Genomic DNA, 16,954 nt, shown 5'->3' with positions numbered 1-16,954 from the left:
TCTCCACCGTTATGTGTGTTAGTCAAGCTTCTGCATCTCTCTAGCCACATACCTGAGGTAAACAACAGAGGAGGGATGGGTTCAGGCTTGTGGTTTCAGAGGGGTCAGTCCATCATGGAGGGATGAGGGTGGTGTGGGAGGTACTTCTGTGTATATGTTGCCTTATTGGTTAATGAATAAAGAAACTGTCTTGGCCTGTGATAGGGCAAAAGAACAGAGATAGGTGGGGAAAACTAAAGTGAATGCTGAGAGAAAGGAGGTGGAGTCAGAGAGACACCATGGAGCCACCAGACACACATGCTGGTCAGAACTTTAGCTAGTAAGCCACAGCCATGTGGCAATATACAGATTAATAGAAATGGGTTAAATTAATATAAGAGTTAGCCAATAAGAAGCTAGAGCTAATGGGCCAAGCAGTGATTTAATTAATACAGTTTTTGTGTGATTATTTCGAGTCTAAGCTAGCCGGTGGCCAGGAGCCAACAAGCAGCTCCCTCCTCCTACATGAAGGTGGCAACACACCTCACACAATAGCAAACAAGAATGAGAAGGAGATTGTACTTCCTAAATAGCTTTCTCTGTTCCTGCTTTTAAATCATCTGGTGGCCAGCCTATGAGATAGAGCCATCTAGTTCTAGGGTTGGATTTTCTTATTTAGTAATTCTCTCTAAACACTCATCCACAGACATACTAGTCCAGTACTGCCTTGGTCTATCTATAGGTACTTCTCATTCTAGTCAAGTGGAGAATCAAGAATAAATGTCATAAACCTTTTCCTTTTGACTGAGGTTTCTGTCCTGCACAGTCCCATAGTCGTTCAGTCCCAAAGAAATACACAGAGGTCTACATTAATCATAAACTGATTGGCCAGGTAGCTCAGGCTTCTTATTAACTATTATAACTTCTATTAGCCCATAATTCTTATCTGTGTTAGCCATGTGGCTTGGTACCTTTTTCAGTGAGGCCATCACATCCTGCTCCCTCTGTGCCTGGGTGATGGCTATAGACTCTTCCTCTTCCCAGCATTCTCCTGTTCTCATCGCCCTGACTGGCTACTGGCCAATCAGTAGTTTATTAAACAAGTACAAGAAACAAATCTTTACAGGATAAAACCATGGTCCCCCAGCATCCTACTTGAAGTTTGCTTTCCTCTTGGCACAATTGGCCTTTGGGTAAGGAACTGCCCATGCCTCAACTATTGACAAAGTACATGGTATCCAGACTGGATAAGCAGGACACAAAGAAAAGGACTTCCAAACCTTGCGAAGACAGGGTAAAATGGTTCTAAAAATTTTTCTTCCTCTAAAAATGGTCTGTCAGTGACTCTAGGCCTTAGCCAAAGTTAGTTGCTTCAAGGTTGCAAATAAGACTTTGGGTGATTGCTCAGGTAGCCAATTGTCTCTGTAATACACTGCTCAACTCAAGTAATAAATATTATCTTCCTTTTTAGGCCTTCGATGGGGTTGAAGATTAGATAGTCATAGTTATCTTCTTATGATTTAGGCAAGCCTATTTCTGATGCAAGACTTAGACCCTTTGGAATAAAATGTTTATTAAAACATTTATCATGTGTTCCTTGCTTAATATTGTTTATGTTGGTTATAATTTTATACTTGATATATTTTCTTATTGTATATAGTTTTGTATTGTTTTTGGATTCATCTTGTTTAGACAAAAGGGGAAAGTGATGGGGAAGCTTTGTCAACCAATTATCTTTAAGAGGTGGGACCAAGTTATAGTTTTGCCTTCTGGGACCAGAGAAAAACAGGTGCAAGGCACGGGTGCGCTCTCTCTGTGTGGTTTCCTTGCAGCACAGCTGAGCTTGGACTTCTCATTCCTGTTTGGTGAGTTTACCCCTTATAATAAATAAAAATATAATTGTTTTATCTTTTAGCTAGCCTGGTTAGATCCCGAACCTAGTTAGTTCACCATTTTCCTATACAACATTAAAGAGTTTCTGGGCTGGTCAAGGTGAGCTATAATATACCACACTGAACAACAATTCTATAACATGCTTTGTTTCTGACATATCAGTGGTCCAGTTTAGGTCAACAAGGACCTCGTTTTAACATAGGCACCCAAGGGCCCTAGTATGTGCTACTAGAGTCAAAGCACAGAGGAGGGTATGCAATGACCTGACAGAAACATCCAAACTCCTGGGTTGTGTGTAACACTTCTTGTCAGCTGTGCTAAAGACAAATTACTTCAAAGAAGTGGGAATGTAGTGGTCTTCTGTGCTCCCAGAGGTGAAAGCTGGAAATAGATGGTGAAAGCAATTCAAAGCTGCCGTACTCTTTAACGCATATAATTTATCTAGAATCACGTCATAAATCCTGGTTACTTATTAGATGCCAATATTTAATTTTCTTTTTAAAAAGACTTTTATTTTTAACTATGTGCATGCTTGTGTCTGTGTGTAGATTTGTACATGTGAGTCCACACTGCTCATGGAGACCAGAAGGGGCACTGGATCTCCTGGAAATGGAGATTCGGGTGGTTGTGAGCCTTCTGCCATGGGTGCTGGGAATCGAACACAGGGTCCTCTCTGTAACCAGCCCTTAACGGCTGAGCCACCTCTCTAGTCTGAGTTGCCAATATTTTATAGCCATGCCTCCTAATTAATGCCTTAGATGAGACTTTAGTTCTATATAAACATATTAGAGCCCAAGAATCTCTAGCAATGAACCCGCTGCTGATAAGACCACCTGACAACAGCCCACTGAACCCACAATGTAGACTTCCAGTTCTAGCCGCTACCTACTGGAGACAATTGGCCTCGCAAATCAGGATCCTAATTTCTCTACTATAACAAAGGCTAAGCATACAGCAGGGTTTTTTGTTTTGTTTTGATTTGGTTTGGTGTTTTTTTTTTTTTTTTTCCTAGCACTGGATTCTTGGTATGCTGCATAAGCCTGGTACTGGCTCCTCGCAGTCTTTAGTAACAACGAACGCTAACTGATTCATGGTCAACTGCTTTCTTTAGCTATTTTAAAATTTCAATTTTTTTCCATCACAGTTGAGAAAGAACAAAATCATCTGTGAAACAGTCACACTAGACTTGGCTCAAAACAAAGGCTCTGGCTAGAGAGCTGGAAGAATGCTTATTGGGTATTCCCTAGACTAACATACTTCTCAGCAGAGACAAGCGCATACACTGTAGTCATGGAAAATCTGGGAAACCAAAGTGCTTGAAAATACCGTTTACACTCCATCGAGCTGGAGCCCACGCAGGCAACGTAAATCTTTCCCATATGTGACGACTGCTCGCTGCCCAGCTTCCAGTCCTAAAGACACAAGACAGCCAGAGCTCCTTCTTAACTTCTAGCTGCGCCCTGCACCTGTTGTCATGCCGGCAACTGCAAGGACAGTTCTCTCATAAACTGGAGAGATGTTTCATTTTCAGAAGAGCAATACAGTGAAAATTTGCATTTCAGGTACAAATTGAAACCATTTTCATATCTCTGGCCAGGTCTAAAACCTAATGAAATTAAATTGCCTTTAAAATTGTAGCTCCACGAAAACTAGAGTTGGCCACAACATAAATGATGTTGAACTCTGACTGATATCCTAAACACTCAATGTTCTGACCCAGGGTATACTGACATTCTCCACTCAGCCAAGACCTATGGCATTAGAGTCATTTGTGCTGTCTCATACAGGACATGAGGCTTCCTAAGAGGGGCAAGGTGGCCAGGGAATTACCACATTTCCCAAGGCATTTGGTTGACTTTCAGTAGGGTTTCTCACAGCATTGTTCATGAGCCACCAACACTGAAATCACCCAAAGCCCTTGCTAAAGTGCACATCCCAGAGTCCCTTCCAGATGAGCTGGACCAGATGCTTAAGAAAGGGCAGGGGAAATCTTCATTTTAAGCTGTTTGGGTTAACTTCATATTTAATAAAAATAAAACCTAATACACACAGATTTATTGAGGACAGTGGAAAAGGATACGTAAAACTAGGACTTTGGAAAACAAGCCAGAAACACAGGTGATGAGTCAATAAATAGTCCTACTTGGGCATTAAAGTGGGGTGTGCATCAATACGGTGGCTGTGAGGAAAAAGCAAACTCGGGGTGGACCTGGCTCTCTCAAGGGAATTTTTCCATACCCCTACCTAGTCTTACCTCTCAGAGTGGGCACTAGTTCTCTGAGAATGCAGAGAGTAACTGGTACTCACTGCCCACCTAGAGGCTTCGGCAGCCTGCCCCAGACCCCACAAGGACAGACTATGGTATGCCGGCAGCACGCTCAGCTTTGCATCCCTATCTGGCTTCACTTGAATTCAGACTTCACCCTGGGCTCTGTAGGGTTAAGTCACTTCCAGTTCTATTGTAAACTGAAGCTTTGCTTCTTACAGATTTAGTTTTTGTCAGTTTCCAATGTTCAGTTATTGATGAGTGCATGTCTCACTCTTAAGTAGAGTAAAAAGGCAAACAAACCACCATCACAACAACAATGAAACCAGTCCTGCTCCTTAACCCCACCTGTCTATTGACTGGCTTTATGGGGCCAGGTTTATTTAGAAACCCCTTTCTTAGCTTGCTGTTGAATTCCAGGGTAGACTCATGTTATAAAGCAACAACTGTGTAGAACGATTGGGTAAAAAACAAATAGCTTTTTTTTTTTTTGGTGAGTATTCCTTAAGATAACACGAATAAGGCATTGAAGTCTTGGGGAATCATACTTTTGATAAAATGGAAAGGAAACCCAGAAACCCTTCTGAGTTGTCTAAAATGAAGGCTGTCCTGTGGGGTCAATCTCTCTATCCCTCCATCTCACTTGAACTTTTCACACAGAATTTTACCTTTGGTCTGTTAAGCTTGGAAATTCCCGTCGTGCCGAAGAAAAGCAAAGTATACTTTGCACTTTAAGCTGTTATTTCAACACCCTAATTTTCTATGTAATACAGACTACTAAAAGTAGCGTGTTTAAGTTGAAATACTGACATGCTGAAAAATGAACGTTGGCTCTATAAAGCCAAGTGTGTATGTTTTTATTCTTTTTTCTACCACAGGCTGAAACTCAATCTAGAAATTCCTTTTAACTGAGCATTGTCTGGTATCAGGAACATAGATTCCTCTTTCTACATCCTGAGACAGGGAAGGTGCCAATGTATTCAGCCTTGGAACACATGGGTATCTCTGGAATTCATCCCGCAGACCTGAGTTCTTTCCTTTAGCTCCCAATGTCTGGACACCTGCAAGTTTAGCTTGGCCTTTTCCTATTCTACTTGAGGCTGCCCACAGAGCAAGGAGTAACCTGGAGAGTATTCTGTACATGTCTGCGGCGATGCTTATTTCTAGTAGTTTTGTAGCATAAAAGCATTAAAATTTGATTTAAGGTTTTCAGCCTTTATGTCTTCTATATAGAAAGTGGTTTACATTTTCCTCTGATGTTAGATCAGACAACTCTGCTCTGTGTTTCCACTTCTGTCTCCCATGAATCCAACAAGCAGAAAGTAGTAGAACATGGGTTTTATTTAGCATTCCACTGTCTTCCAGTGTGTGGTATGTCTTCATCTCCCCCCTGATTTTCCCCTGTGTCTCATATACCACGTGTTTGTGGGCTGATAGAAAATCATGTGCTTGTGGAGATGTAGGAAAAAACTCTTTTTATTGTTGTTGTTGTTGTTATTGTAAGTTAAACTTTGAATATAAAGCTTTTGTGAAAGGAGGTTCAGTTATTGAAACTCAAAGGGTACAAACAAAAATAACTCAAACTCCAAGCTGTTATTACAGAAATATTCAAAATTCCTTTCTGAATTATCCTTTATACAGAGAAATCCTTTGTCATAAAAAGAATGAGATGTGAGCAAAGCCAATGGAATGGATTTGGTCATACATTAACATTTCAAATAGTTATTGAGTATTGATGATGGATTTGTTATCATGTAATGGGACAGAAATTGTGATGCTAGGAAGGACTCTAAAGCAGGTACTCTTAATGAAACACTGACATGATTGCTATTTAGTGAGAAACTGGAATCAGTAAGAAATATATATGTAAAACAAGACACCGAGCCACCCTGCTACTCATTCTTGTATAAATATATATCAGATAGGATACAACCTGTTTGGACCAGCCACACTAGAACAATATTGAATCTCAGGTTTTGAGATTTACTTTTTAGGTACCACCCTACCCATTGGTCATTAAAGATTTAAGATAGACCTGATGATCAGACAGTAAGCCTTGACCCAAAGGAAGGTCTCAGCAGAGCTCTAGAGGAGAGAAGGGGACAAGCAGGGCTGGGGACAGTAGCTCAGAAGTAACAATTTCTAGGAAGACAAGATCTAGGAATGGTCTACTCTGAAAAAAAAAAAACCAAATAAAATAAAAACCCAAACCAAACCAAATAAAAACAGAGTAGCATCTGTGTGTGGTAAATGCCATGGGAAGATGAGGAGGTGGAGACCATGTCTTTAGGTGAGGAAGAAGGCAGAGACAGGGACAGACCTTCCTGAAGATGGGGAAACATTCATTGTGGACGCATCAACTACTTTATCCTTAGCTACTTCCCCCTGTATCTTTTGTGTGTGTTTATGTTCATAAAATATAGAACTTCCATAACATAATACTGATATTATTGAAACGTACAAGTGAATCTCTGGCATGGTTTACATTACTCCCAAGAACCCAATAATACATTAGAGGGTTTGCCTTGCAGTGAATCATACTTCATTATGTTATGCACATCATGAATTCCCATTCTGGACCCTCAATAAGTTTAAAATCCAGCAAACAGGGCATAAATGCCTCCTATTCCAACCACAGCTCCACACACTGTGTTCTGCATGTCCCCAGCACTGAAAGATGGCTGGGAAAGGAAAAATAATTCCCTGCTTTATTTCAGTGGTGAATTTAGGACTGTAAGTTAATATTCCAAAACTTGATAGTATGGGTGCAAATTTTTATGGCAGAAAACCATCCCAAATGTATGTGTCCATTTAGAGTTCGGTTGTACTAGTTTGGATTGTTTTGAGCAGTGGAAATAAATGGAAACTTAGTTCCTATGCTTTTAAGAGCCCTACCCCACTTCTCTATCATAATTGTGCAGCTTGATATGATAATAATCAACAAACTGATTAATGAAATAGACTAGAATGCAGAATTCTAATGCTCTGGAAAATTCCAGTTCCTCTGAAGGAAATAACTGTAGTGATCTCCAGGAGGAAGTTCTAGAAAAGACATTCACAACAGCTTCCGGGAAACAGAGACTGGGTACCAGGAGACACGGTCATCCTCCAGGAAACACAGACTGGGTACCAGGACACACGATCATCCTCCAGGAAACAGAGACTGTGTACAAGGACACACGGTCATCCTCCAGGAAACACAGACTGGGTACCAGGACACATGGTCATCCTCCAGGAAACACAGACTGGGTACCAGGAGACACGGTCATCCTCCAGGAAACAGAGACTGGGTACCAGGAGACACGGTCATCCTCCAGGAAATGCAGACTGGGTACAAGGACACACGGTCATCCTCCAGGAAACACAGACTGGGTACCAGGAGACACGGTCATCCTCCAGGAAACACAGACTGGGTACCAGGAGACACGGTCATCCTCCAGGAAACACAGACTGGGTACCAGGAGACATGGCCATTCTCTCTACCTATAGATCACTTCAGAAAAACTTAACTACCCCGAGACTCTAGGACAAAAGTAAAATGAGGAGCTTAAGCTGTTGTGGGACATTGTTCACCGTTGAAGGTGTGTCACTGTGGCTGGTTTAATAAAAAGCTGAATGCCCATCGCTAGGCAGGAGCTATAGGAGGGATTTCTGGGCATAGAGAGAGAACTCTGGGAAGAAGAGGGTTACCAGCCAGAGACATAGAGGAAACAGGAGGTGTAAGATCAAAAAGGTAAAAAGCCATAAGCAAAACATATATTACTATAAAAGGGTTAATTTAAGTTAATTTACTTAATGAGATGAGCCTAAGCTAAGGTCTAGTTTTCATAATTAATAAGTTTCTGTCATTTTGGGGAGCTGGCTGGTGTGATAGAGAAACACCCATTACATTAAGCTCTTTCACTGAATTTTACTTTCAACTGATTATGGTATTCTATGGAGTTCTTTTTAAATTATTGTTTGTTTGTTTACATAGTGTGTGTGTGCGCGTGTGCGTGTGTGTGTGTGCGTGTGCGTGTGCGTGTGCGTGTGTGTGTGTGCGTGTGCGTGTGTGTGTGTCCTATATCTCAGGGTGTACAGGTGAGAGGACAACTTGGAGAAGCCAGTTCTGTCTTCCATCATGTAGGAGTTTCCAGGTTTGGCAGCAAGTGCCTTTTCCTACTGAGGCATCTCACTTACCATGGATTCTTAAATCCAAATAGTAGAAACAGTCTTCCAATGGGGTCATGTAGTGTCAAACTGCCCAAGATAGGTTAACTGGCTACTCTGCTTGCTTGTGTTATGATTCTTAGACTGAATCTTGAACAAGAAAGAAAGCTAATGCAAACACTGACTAAAGTATTATTTACTTGTGCTGGTTGTTAAAAAGAGAAGTAATTTTACTTTTATTGCTACTCTCCCTTTTGAAGATTCATTCTTTCTTTGTTTTACGTGTATGTGTGATTGTCTGCATGAATGGCTGTACACCATAGGTGTGCAATGCCCATGGAAGCAAGAAAAGAGAATAAAATCCACTGGAATTGGAGTTACAGATGGTTGTGCGCCACTGTGTGGGTTTTGGGAACTGAATGTACGCCCTCTGGAAGAGCAATCCCTTCTCCTAACCGAGGAGCCATCTCTCCTGCAGCTGTTCCTTTTCTTGAAAACAATAGCCTGAGATCCATTTTCTCAAAATGAGTCCTCTTAAGCATGGATGCCTAAGTGAATGGGAGATGCCCAGAGCACAGGAACAGGCACAGAAGGGCTGGAAATACAGTAGTCAATTTGTCTACTTTTAGATGAGGAGGCTGAGCCTCAGAAGGACTAGGGTCTTACATATGTCAACTCATGTACATGTCCTAATAAGACCTCAAATAATGAAATTCAACTCAATAGCCTTTGTTCTTGTCTATGTAATAAAAAGTTATTGAAATGTTTTGGTTATATATCTGTCCATTCATCCATCCGTCTGTCCATCTGTCCATCCATCCATCCATACTTCCATCCATTCACCAACCCATTCACACACATTCTCATCCATCCCTCCACCAATCCATCTATCTACCCATCCATCCACCCACCTACTTACCCACCCACTCATTCACCTACCTATCCACCCATCCACCTACCCATCCACCCATCCATCATCTTTGCTTTAAATTGACACACATGTAGTAGACAGTGGAGTGGTGCAGAAAGACTTAGAGAAAGAACAGTGATGAGGCACTAACCTAACAAGAGATAACTAAGTTTTCTGCAAGATGGTGGCCTTGGGAATAAAGAGAGAAATGTGTCAAGAACATATATTTGTAAATGCTATGGTAAGTTCATAGTGGCTCATACCCTTAATCCCAGCACTTGGAGAGTATAGGCAGGGAGGTCACCGTGGAGTTTGAAGCCAGCTTGTCTTACACAGATAGGCATTTCAGTCCAGGCAAGTCTACATGGTGAACCCATGTTAACAAAACAAAACAATCTGCTATATTTAGTGTCTGCTCTCGAGGGTGAGAGAGGAGCCACAAAGCGAGGGTCAATTTCAGTGAGGAAAGCTATGGAGAGCACAGCACTAGTCCCAGGACATCACTTCAGACTTTTAAGTTAGTGAGGAAACAGGCTAAGCCCATGCAACGGGGCTGACGTCCACTATCCTGCAGAGCAGGCATCCCAATACCAGGAAAGCACACACCAGGGAGAGAAGCCCTTCACGACAATTTACGTAAAGCTTCGGACAGGTTTGCTGGGTAGAACCTAAGCTGGTGGCAGTGAAGCTATGGGGCTGTATGAGAAGGCAGAGAAAGGGAAACAAAGATGCCCTAGAGACAAAGAGAACCAGGGACACAATACCCAACACCGACAGGCAGAATTACATCAAGGAGCCTGGCAGGGAAAAGCATGAATGGCAAAAAGCAGAAGGTACTGGCAAAGAAAAATCCCTGCTGAGCCTGGTGGCTGATTCGACCACCCCTGGCAGCCCTCTTTGGGTAATTTTGGTTTTGTAGTAGATGTGCACACTTCAAATCACGATGGCATAGAGACAGGTGAGGAAGCACACACAGAATGCAGAAATACCTGTTGGCGCAGAGGAGAGAGTATGTGGCTGAGAACGCTGATTGCTATTTTTAGTGTAGTGGAGGCCTGAGCACCAATTGTGCACCGAGGAAAAGCAAAGGTGCGAGTAGCGGGGTGCAATTTGCCAAGCGAGTTTTGGGTCTGTCTTCAAAAGCGTTTTTGTTTAAAAGTCCCATAAACACCAGTGGCCCAGGAAATGCCTTAGCAAATATTCATTAGCAAAATGGCAGCCATTTCCCAAGTTCCCATAGCCTTCATATGTTTATCACTCCTTGTGTGAGAAAGACCTCTGGCATGGAATCTTGACCTCTTCCTTGGAGGGAAGAGAGAACCTTTCCCTCCCCTGGGAACTGTCAGAGAAGAGGGGACACGGCTGACCTCTTCCTCAGACTGAAGCAGATGATGCTCTCCTTCCTGTTCCGAGTGAATGCATCCCCTCAGACGGAACTCATGCGAGATGGAGAGGCTAAGAACAGAATAACTCACCGCTCTGTCCTGCCTTCTTCTCCAAAGTGTGTACGTACAATGGTACAAAATTTCCCACAATGTCTACAAAAGCAAGCAAGATGAGAAAAACAAAAAACCAGACAACAAATATGTCCCCCAGTCTACAGTTCTGCCTTTTAAATAGTTAACTTCAGATTCCGTGATGCTTTTTCTTCATAGAAAATTTAAAATTCCAAGTGAGCTCTGGGTAATAGCAGTTTTATGAGTTTATACCAAAATCTAAAGAAATGTAGGCATTTTAGTGTGACTCAATGGCAGTGTTTCTTCCCTAACACCCTCAGAAAAGTTCAGCATCATGTATGACTGTTCATCAGGAAATGTTAAGTCTTATTCCCTGGATTCTACTTTAGGAGGAGATGGATCCCAGGGCTTGTGGAGAACCCTACCAGTAGAAGCTTGACAGGACCATAGCAGATGCTATCCGTGAGTGCAAACCTGCTTTGGTTTATGGAGAGCAGCCTCTTTCCTTCCCTTCTAGTTCAAAACCTATCAAATCAACCCCCCAGCCCAAACACACCTTTATTCACAACAACTTTAACTTTTTAGAAAATTTGCCTTGTAAAAATTGAAGTTCAGTGAAAATGAGCCCATGATAAAAAGTCCATCTGTGGTTCATATTTCCAGTGCGTAAAGCCCATGCTTCAACTGGGATAGTATTTTCCATCCAGGGAAGTCTTCCTATTTATCAAACTCAAGTTGGGAGCAGAAGCATACAAAGATTCTGGACAGCTCCAATCACACGCAGGTCCAAAGTCACATTACACCCAAAGGACTTTCCCCAGGGCATGGCTTGGAACTGAAGACGTTGCCACCAGCGTGGTTCTGAAGGAAGTCGTATGACCAAGTAACTGGCAAAGGATTCTGTGGAATGTTTGAACTGATAATGGTCGTGCACTCATATAGCCCCTTTGTCGGTCAGTGGCTTTGCTAGTTTGTTTATTTGGTGTGTGTCGGAGGGTATGGGTATGTGGGTGTATGTATATGAAGACAGATTAATGAAAATGATGATTATCATTCTCAAGACCATTGAGAAACCAGTAACTCAGCTTTGTTCTGGAATACAACACAAAAATGTTGGAAGGTAAGAGGTCACATATTGTCATACATTCAACACACATGACTTGTAAAGATTATTTTATGCCAAGTTTTTGCAGTTTAATACAACTCTAAAGTAAGTCAGAATTCCCTTAAGAAACCCAAATCATGGTCCACACAATTAGCCTGGTAGTACCCATTTCTTTCTCCCTACAGTGTGGCCTCCAAACAGAAGAACAGTAGGCACTAGCGGCACTTTATGTCTTTAGGCTTCCCCACAAAGTCAGATCATGCTCTGTTTAGCCACGCACGCATGTGAGCAGTGTGCCTGTGAATAAGCTTAAATAAAACTCTTGCGCTTGATGAATATTACGTCTGTCCCTCAGGATCAGTGACTCCTTGATTTCTCAACACATACCTCCAGAAACTTTATAAAAAGGAAACCAAACAGCACTCTTTTTTTAATCCAATGCAGGGATGTGTTCTGTTTTCCAGAACAGCCTCCATGGCAACCTTTACTACAAACCACAACTACGAACTTGGGCTTGAGCCAAACATCTCCCGAGCACCCAAAATAGATGTCAGTGTGTCTGTGCCCTTTTCTCAGAAGAGAAACGCACTGCCTCTCAGTCCATCCATGCTTTCACAAGCTTGTGTGCTCTGCTTTGCTCTTTAGGTTGGCAATCACAAATAGTCAATAATTATGGAAGAACATCTGAGGTTGTAGGGAGCCGCTAGAGATAACACAAACTGCTTTGCGTGGTAAGACAATTCATTATTTTTAGATGGACAATGCACATAGAAATAAAAATAAAACCTGAAAAACAATACAGGGATTATGTGAACTTTCAATGGAAGTAACACCCTTGCACGCAGTAGGACGAACCCAAGAGGCATCACTGCGTTATTGGAAAAAAGTGATCATGTGTCCCCACGCTAATTCCTAATGATCTGGGAAACATCAAATTTCTTTTAGTCCTCACCTAGAGAGACATAGAACCATACAGAAGATTTCAGAGAGGTCAAGATCTGCCAATGGCGGACAGTGCATTTTCACAGGCAAACTTGCCAACTTCCCATGTCAAGAGACCATGTCTCCATTTCCTGTTTCTAGGCAAGCAGCAGATACTTCAAGCTAGCTGGCCAGGTCTGGGGTTAACAGTGGCACTTCAAATGGCAGAGGATCTTGGGATCCATTCTGTCAACCTTCTGACCAGGTTGTAGCCTTTCCTTCTTTGGTTTCTGGAAGTCCCTAGAGGAGTTGGTAAAGAGAAACAGTGGCATGTGCCTTGCTTGGTAGGAAAATTGTTCCTTCAAGGTGGGTAAGGCTAAACCATGATAAACTTTATCTTATTTTTGTTAAGAGTTTCACATATCCCAGGCTGACTTCAGACTTACTATATGACTGAGTCTGACCCTGAACTCTTGTTCCTCCTCCTTCCATTGTCTGAGTGCCGGTAGTACAGCCTTTTACCCCAATACCAAACTTACACTGTTCCCTGGAATTTTAAAAAGAAACAACAACAAAAAGAAGCAAGAGTTAAAATGACCAATTAAGTAGAGAGGCAAGCTAGTGGTGAAACCCTCATTTAAAGTGTTTTTCTTATTAAATCTTCTAAGTCCTGGGCTGAGGAAGTAACAGCAATGCCTGGACCTGCCGCCTCCCACTCCTCTTCTGGGTGGGCTCTGTATTGATTCTACAGTTCAAGCTGAAGATGTATTAGCCCCTCCCCCTCGGCTAAGGAAGTCCGCATATACCTCCTATCCAACACATACAATAGAAGTCACATATCACACAGGACAAGATTGGACACGGCTGAAGACAGCTTCTGGATAAATTGACAAAGATCATTTGGTTCCTGAAAGTAAAACAAAACAACCCCAGCAGCTCCGAGGCCAGCAGCCACAAAACAGTACAGCTAAAACCCAAACTCTTTGAAAGATTGCATTTTCTCACAGTAAGGAGGAAAAATAAAAGGAAAAGCGAAGATCAAGGGCCCACCGAACTCTTGTACCCCAAGCAAATGGACCCTGAAGATTTCAGCGAGGAAAAACAGTACCTTATAAGTAATTGGTCTTGTCTAACACAGCTGGTCCCAGAGTCGACTCGTTTAACTGTCTACTGCCTCCAGTTTAAAGTCAATTCTGTTGGCAAGAAAGCACAGAGCTCGTCTGGAAAATATTGTTTGGACATAAACTGTTCCTTTCGAAGCAGTGGTAGCTATATTTAAGTTTCTTGTAGACAGACTATAAACTCTTCCTGTAGCTAATTTTCTTCCTCCTCCTTCCCCAGACTTAGTCAGTATCCTCCTATCCCATATATTGAAGAAGGAGACAGAGAAACGAAGGGGGGGGGGGAGGGAGAGAATATACCTTAAATAATGTAGTATTTGAGCATTTGGAAAAAGAGTAGAACACAAAGAAGATGATAGAATTATAGAAAGTTCACTGTTAGTGGAGATACAACCAATACACTAAATGATGATAAAACTTTCTGACTGGATAATAGGTAAATATAGTTGGGCTATATTCAAAATTATTTTATTACCAAAACTATATCATTTGTTTTACTGGAAAAAGGAAAATGGTTTGTTTTTACTGCTGGATCATGTTTTGTGTTGTAAAGAAGAAATTCTTTGGTCAAATTGTAATCTTTGTATATCAATGTTAAGATTTCCTTATTTGTATTATAGTAAATCAATGGTTTTGAGAAAAAAAAAAAAGAAAGTTCACAGAAGCCCAGTGCTTTCTCATTCTGCTAATCAGGAAAGGGAAAGCAGAAAGTTTGAGCTGAATGCCGTCAGTCAGGCAGCTTGATTGTTAGTGGCTCCATTAACAGATAAGGTTTCATGACTACCGGTTCAGCGTTTCCACCGCACTGGGCGACTGGGAGGAAATGACCTCTGCATCATTATAAACCGCGTGAAGGCATTGGCAGCGAGCAGGGAGACAATGAGAACGTGGGAACCACTTGCCATCTGTGATCTCAGAGATAACATCTTCCTCAGCTTCAAACTCCTTAGGATTGAAAGTTCTCCCAGAATTTTGGTTCTCTTTGCATACTTGGGAATTATATTTTCCGGAGAGTTGTACGATTCTAGAGTTGCTCCTATGGAGGGTTGTTCCTACACACTAGCCTCCACAGAGCCCACACTAGGAAGAGATCCTCATATGAGTGGAGTTAGGTTTAATCTGTGATATTTCTGTTCAGCATCAGAGAGGGACACACACAGCTCTTACGGCTCCGGAACTAGAAACATCTTGACTCTGTGTGGTTTCTATGTGTGTGTATGTCTATATGTGCACAAGGGTACATGCACACATTATGTGAGTATGTGTGGAAGCCAGAGGGTAACCCTGCAGGCATTCCTCAGTTATTTCTTGAGACAGCATCTCTCGCTGGCTTAGAACTCTTAGACAAGCTTGGGATGGTTCCCCAGGATCCATTCATCTCTACATCTCCAGTGCTGGGGTTACAGACTCAAGCCACAGTGCCAGGATCTTTAAAGATTTTTAAAATCTTCTGTTTAAAAGGCAAGGAGTTTACCCGTGGTGTCATCATCCCAGCCCAATGGGAGGGTTCTTCCTGCCTGCAGTGTGTCGAGACATTGTTCACCACCCATGCCCATTTGTTTATTCATTCACTTATTTCTATGTGTGCAGTACACACACATAATTGTGTGGTGTGTTCCCACACACACGAAGGTGTAGGTAACTTGTGTGACCGTGAATACGGAAGTCAGAGGGAAGTTGGGTATCTTTCTGTATTGATTGCTCACAGTTTTGTTTTTTGTGCGTGTGTGTGTGTTTCTTGTGTGTTGTTTTAAGTCTGTGTATCTTGCTGAGCCAGAAGCTCACTGATTGGCTATACTGCTTGGCTAATGAGCTTTAGGAATTTGCCTTTCTTTGCTCCCTGAAGCTCTGGAGTATAACTATATCCTCAAGCACCATCAGGCTTTTATAAGAGTTCTGGGGATTCAGACTTGAATTTCCATGCTTGTTTGATAACAGGTACTTTATCAATTAAACCCATCACTTCAGCCTCATATTTATTTATGGTAATCATTGCTGTGATTTGGTGTGTGTGATTCTGGGGATAAATTGCAGGATATCACCATGCTAAGCAAGTACTCTATCACTAGACTACAATCCAGATCCATTTTTTGTTGACAGAGGTTTCTGTCCCACTGGTCCCACAGCCATTAAGTCCCAAAGAAAGCACACAGAGGTCTACGTTAATTAAAAACTGATTTGGCCTATTAGCTCAGGCTTCTTATTAACTCTTACATCTTAAATTATCCCATAATTTTTGTCTGTGTTAGCCACATGGCTCGGTACCTTTTATCAGTGAGGCGCTCTTATCTTGCTTCCTCTGCAGCTGGGTGACAACTACAAACTAAACCTTTCCTCTTCCCCAAATTCTCATATTCTGGTCACCCCACCTATACTTCCTTCCTGGCTACTGGCTTATCAGATTTTAGTTAGTCAGTACAACTGACAAACCTTTACAGTGTACAAGATCATTGTTCCAGAGCATTTTTCAGAGTTATAAATTAAATTATATATACATATGTGTGTGTATTACATATATATATATATGTTTATATGCATGTATTTATTTATTTATATATCTGTTTGTTTCACATGCAGTTTTGCCATGCATACCAAAGTCATGGCAAATCTTACCTCAATTTCTGAGTACTGGGATTATCTTGCCCAGATCCATTAGTTTTGTTAAGAAACACAGATACATAACATAATAATTTTATTCAGAGTCATTCATGTAACATTTTCTAATTACATATAAAGAAACTATCTTCCTCAGTCTGAAGGTATAATATTCGTACAATAATTTTAAACTATGATCTGTAATGTATTAATCAATTAATTTATTTGAAAACTATTTATTGGACATTCATGAAGCCACCACACTCTTTTCATGTAGAATTTTCTATACCAATTCTTAAATTCATTTTTACCCTTCAAATGTCTCCCTTTTTCCACACTAACACTGGGTTACACTGACCCTGACAACCCCGTGCCTATTTCAGATAAGCCAGAACACAAAAGGGGCCCACATGGAAATCAGTCTCGTCACTGACTCTGTTCTGGAATCCCACAGCCGCACCATTTTACATCTGAAATTCAAACACGATGGGAACTGGCTGTGGCAGGGCTTGTCTGTGCTCCCAGCACAGGTGACGCTGAGGCAGGAAGACCATGTGT

General features: G+C 41.7%; 1 protein-coding gene across 2 annotated transcripts in view; it reads right to left on the bottom strand.

Annotated features, from left to right (window-relative positions):
- Arhgap24 (Rho GTPase activating protein 24) overlaps positions 1 to 16,954 on the bottom strand; it is a 389,929-nt gene that overhangs the window by 144,815 nt on the left and 228,160 nt on the right. Inside the window, exon 1 of one of the 2 annotated variants that reach the window (XM_041642137.1) lies at positions 13,789 to 14,014. The exons of the other annotated variant lie outside the window; for it this stretch is intronic. The gene's annotated coding sequence lies outside the window, so the exon portion shown is untranslated. Of the gene's footprint in view, positions 1 to 13,788; positions 14,015 to 16,954 lie in introns of those variants that run through there. 2 annotated transcript variants of the gene reach the window in all.

This window comes from Microtus oregoni, unplaced genomic scaffold (genome assembly GCF_018167655.1).
Source record: "Microtus oregoni isolate MIOR12 unplaced genomic scaffold, Mior012 000072F_ref0000427, whole genome shotgun sequence".
NCBI classification, from domain to species: Eukaryota; Metazoa; Chordata; class Mammalia; order Rodentia; family Cricetidae; genus Microtus; species Microtus oregoni.
The sequence above is the reverse complement of the archived record's forward strand: the minus strand, read 5'-3'. Positions and strand labels throughout refer to the sequence as shown.